Below are 5,245 nucleotides of genomic sequence, written 5' to 3'. Positions count from 1 at the left end.
TTTTTTTACTTTCATCTTTATTTAGGCTTTACATTAACTACTTTCCTGCTATCTTAAGACGGAGGATATGATACATGTACTCCTGAAGGCTGAAAGCCACTGTGGGCATCCACTACTGTGACTGTTCTGGAATGCACAGTTTTATCCAGGCTGCATTTTACATTTTTTGTCTTCTCTGCCATCCAAGGTAATTTCTTATGAAGAGCACCTTGTCTGCCAATAAAGGATCCAGGTGGATCACCCCTACCTGATTGTCCATTTCCTGTTTCTCAGCATTCAATCCACAGTGGGTGGAGAAGTCAGAAAATAGATTCGTTACAGTCGTAATGCTATGGGGGTAAAAGTGTTTTCTGGGGAGAGTGCAGGTTCCCAGACGGCTTTGAAAGAGGGCCCAGCTTCATCACACTCGGGGGGTGGGGGGGGGGTGGGGGGTGGAACTGGGTGAGGATTCCTAGAAGTCTGGTTTTTACATAAGGGAAAATAGATTCCTACTTCACTGTTATTATTAAAACACTGATAGTTTTTGCATATAGTCTTTAAAACAGTCAAAACAACTGGCCAAACAGAAATCAATTGGAATGGTCTCTGGTAATACAATCTGGTTTCTGTATATCTTCATTGCACGCATTTGCAATTTCTTCTCTCTTTGCTTGGTCGGGATATTGATTCTCATTGAAATAGCTTTTTATGACAGCCAGATGTGGCTGAGACAGGGGAGGTGTTTGTCTCCATTTAAGGTCCTCTGTTGAAATGGGGGCAGGTCTCATACTTAATGTAGCCCTAGGGTTTATCTTCTCGAGCTGATACCCTGCTAATGGGGGCAGGTCTCATACTTAATGTAGCCCTAGGGTTTATCTTCTCGAGCTGATACCCTGCTAAGGTCTGAGCCCTGCTGCGACAGCCAGTGTGAGATCCGGCTCTGACTGATGCCTGTTACCTGTGCAACAATTGCTTGGGAAGTCCTCGAATTGGCAAGACAGGCTTTTTTGGGGGGCCAGTCCTGGGGCTTGGACTCAGGGCCTGAGCCCTGTCCCTGGCTTCTTTTTGCTCAAGGCTAGCACTCTGCCACTTGAGCCGCAGCGCCAATGTGGTGCTGGGGAACCGAACCCAGGGCTTCATGTATAGGAGGCAAGCACTCTAGCCACTAGGCCATATCCCCAGCCCCGGCAAGACAGGCTTTGATTTCCTCCTTTATCACACTGCTGTCCCTCCTCCTCTGTTCCTCCACTTTATCACCTACATCGAGATCCTCTTCTGAGGCTTCAAAACTGTATGACCTCTGGCCCATGCTATCTGCATGGTAGCGAGTTGGAGACAGCTTCCCCTTCGATTTGGACAATCGCTCGCTGTTCTCCCTCCCAGTTTGATTGGTAGTGCAAGGCTGTGGGGAGGTATCATAACTGCTGCTAGGCGAGGGGGGCTGGGGCATTCCCGAATGCTGGGTCTGTCTGGAGCCCTCGTCGCTGTAGAGGAAGAGGCTGGAACATTGTTGAGGCTGTTCCCATATGAGCTGCCTCCACAGCTGGACCTTCTTCCAAACTTGTCACTATGCCCTTGGTCAAGACAGTCCAATGTTCCCAAGGCATGGAGAACTTCAGGCATGTTTAGTCATTCCAGGGCACCGGAGGCTCTGAAGCAGATCTATCTGTTCTATGGTAAACCTGGGTTCATCTGTATAGTGAGACATGGTTTCCAGCAAAACCACTGGAAAGGAACTGAGCATACTTTACACGAGGAGGATTAATATTCTGTCCAGAGACGGTCAGCTTTATTTACCATTCTTGGAACCGTGAGGAGTTCCCTTGACCTGGCACGGCTCCCTCCCCCTCCCCAGCGTGGGAGGCGGGAGGGGGGAGGGGTTGGGGAGGACTGGAGGCACAGGAAGAGGAGAAGAGGGAGGGGAGGCCCCACTCTCCCAGTCTCCCCCCTGAAAACCTCCCCTGTCTCAATCACATCAGACTGACTGTCTTTGTCTGGCTGGCAACCTCATATTGATATCAACAGCCCCGCTCCCCTTAAATCAACTTCTGAACCTTAGGTTTCTTGCCTCCCAAATAGTCATATATGGCATTTTCAGAACTATTTCTGGGATTGACTAGGTGTTTGGCTGTGGAATGTTCTAGAAGGCTTGTGTATTAAAAGCTAGGTTGCTATCTGGTGGATTTGGGAGAAGTGATTAGATTATGAGGACTCTAACCTCATTAATAGGGTTTATCCATTGATAGATTCATAATTTGGTGGCATTATTGGGCGGTGGTAGGAACTAGGAAGTGTAGCCTCATTGAAAGAAGTAGGTCCCTGGGGGTATGCCTTTGAAAACCATATCTTGTCTCCAGACCTTTCCTCTGGCTGTCTCTCTGCTTCCTGGCAGCCATATGGTGAGCAGCCTCTGATTTATTTTCTTGTTGCCATAATATTCTGCTTTGCCTCAGGCCCATAGTAACGGAGCCAGGTGATCATTGACTGAATATTCTGAAACCGTGAGCCTTCATAAACCTTTCTTCCTCTAAGTTGTTAACTTTAGGAATGTTGCCACAGGCACAAAAAGTGAAATCCAAATAGATGAGATAGATTAAACTCTCCACACCTGACACATACAGTGCTCAAAACATGGTCATTATTAGAGGCTTAATTCTGGGAGCATGGTGGGAAAACACATGTATCATAACCTCTGTCTTTTTTTTTTTTTTCAAATTTTTATTATCAAACTGATGTACAGAGAAGTTACAGTTTCATACATTAGGCATTGGATACATTTCTTGTACTGTTTGTTACCTTGTCCCTCATACCCCCCTCCCTCCTCCCCCTTTCCCTTTCCCCCCCAGACAGGAACAGCTCTTTCTTGCCATTCCCTTGGCTCAGTTTCTTTTCTCCTTTGGGAGGAGAGGAAAGCAATAATGAAGGAGTACACAGGATTTCTTCTACAGACTCATTAGCATCACTGTAGCAGCTACTGCCTTCTAGTTGTGTCCTGTCCTCAGTTTTCAGTATTATTTGCTCCTTTTTATGTCATCCATATTCCTTTACAGCAAATCCAGGGTTCTTTCTCTGACTTTGTCTCATCTAGTCTCCTTCATGGCTATTACATAAACACTGAGAGCAGCAGGATTTAAGAAAAAGGGTAAAAATGATGAATTCACATTCTTTTGCACATAAAAATCATCTGCTTTCATGAAAGCAGAAGGTAAAAGAACATTCATAATCTGTTTCAAATTATTTAGTGACATTCTTGTAACAATAGAATCATTACAGATTTTCATAACACTCAGGAATCATACATTTCTTTATTTGAAATAAGCACCATTCAAAGCATATTCTATATTTCCTCTTCTGAAGAGGAATAATCCTTTTGCCAATAAAATATATGAAAAAAGATGGGTCATAAACATTTTGGATCACAGGGCCTCTCAGAGCCTTTATTTATGCACAGAAAATCTCTGAAAGAGGTAGTGGTGAACAATATTTTCAAATTGGCTTTCAAACTCTGTGAGAAATATCTCCCTAGACTCATGTTCTTCTAAACACACTTTGATAAACAAACATAAATCCAAGGAAGAAGAAACTACATTACCTGTTGTTGTCAGACATGATAGTGAGCCTGAGAATAGCATCCTTGAAACCCACCAAAGAATACCTCCTTCTGTCACCAGACATCAGGAATTTGGAGGGAGGGAGGGAAGTCACTGGCCATTGATGGCTATTGAGTCAAGTTGGAAAAGCAAGTTTGGGAACAAAACACCTATGTTACATAGGTGTGCAGCTCTCCTGCTTTGGCTGATGGTCATGGGAGGGGGACATAATGTACCCTAAAAGGTTTATGTCACTTAAACATGGCATGGGAATGTGGGGGAAAGAGAAGTTTAATCCAGATATCTCTTGGTGTCTGGAGAGGAAGAAGGGGTTCAAAAATCTTCAGAGGCCTAAGTCCCTTATAGAAAACTTTAACATGTGCTCTATATACTTTAAATTTTTTAGACTCCTTATAATAACTAATACAGTGCAAATGCTATGTGAATAGTTGCTGGGTGTATCACTTAGGGAATATTAACAGAAAAAAAAATCTGTACATTTTCCATATTAAAGCCACCGAACCCAGGCCTAATCCATTAGCCCATGCTAGAAGCAAAGTATGTTTTGGCCTCCCCAACTATTTCCTATGCCTTGGATGGTGAACTCTATACATTCAGATCTGCAATCGAGAAGCCAACTGTACATTATTCTTTTTAGTTTTTTTTGAAATATGGGAGAGCCTACAAAGAAATTAAGCTAATATCATAAATTATGATTTTAAAGGTATGATTTTTAGTTTTTTCAGCAGTGTACAAAAACCACAGGATTAAAAAAAATTGTATATAAAATCAAGCCAAAGAAAACTGGGAGCACTGCAATTATGTCTCATGCAGAGTTACAAATACTACAGCAAACCCGTGCTTCTCACCCCATCCCCTGCTGGGCCCATACACACAGCACATGATCTTGACTATTGACTTTTTCTCCAACTCTGAGGCTCCGATAAATCTCAAGTAGAACATATGATTTTCTGTAGTACTATTTCATTTCCCTATGGCAATCCCGAACAAAATGAAATTCAGCACCACATGCTTGCTTAAGCAAAAGTTAAATTTACTGGAGAACATAACTGACAAGTTTAAGAAGAGCCTGGCTAGAGGCAGAGATTCAGAGAACCACGCACAAGGTCATAGGGACCAAGGTTCTGGTTCCTGGTCTTTTGCTGCACATCCATGTTCTGGCTTTGACTCAAGCTCCACAGCATGATCAGATGGCTGCCAGCTGGTCTTCAGATTCTCCAACTCTGTGCCCAGCAGATAGTATCCTCTTCCCTAAAACTCCCTGCTGTAACCATCCCCTGGTTTTTACTGGTCTCAATCATGAGGTCTAAAGAAATGGAGATCTCCAATGGACTTAGATCCGGGTCACATACTCTACTACTCCAACCAATTCACAAGAATGAGAGGAAAATCACAATGCCTTTTCATTATTGAGAGGCTGGCTCCTGGGTGGTATATGCTCACTATACTGGACTGGGGCTGTCACTTAGTTCAGAGGCTGAGCACTCATTCCACAGCTGGAACATGGTGCTCAGCTCCTGGCTCGACATGGTTGGCTGAGTGACAAGCTCTGGAACTTCACATGCCTCTGTTTTCTCCCTTACCTGTGGCAATGATGGAAGTGTTTATACCTTTGAAATGTTGGGAAGTCTATCTAAACGACTCTATGTCCATAC

At 43.8% G+C, this 5,245-nt stretch overlaps 1 pseudogene; it reads right to left on the bottom strand.

Annotated features, from left to right (window-relative positions):
* Positions 1–569: 569 nt before the first annotated feature.
* Positions 570–1,784, bottom strand: LOC125360594 (annotated as a pseudogene).
* Between the last annotated feature and the right edge of the window lie 3,461 nt (positions 1,785–5,245).

Source organism: Perognathus longimembris, chromosome 12 (assembly GCF_023159225.1).
Source record: "Perognathus longimembris pacificus isolate PPM17 chromosome 12, ASM2315922v1, whole genome shotgun sequence".
NCBI lineage: Eukaryota > Metazoa > Chordata > Mammalia > Rodentia > Heteromyidae > Perognathus > Perognathus longimembris.
This window is presented reverse-complemented; position numbering and strand designations above follow the sequence as displayed.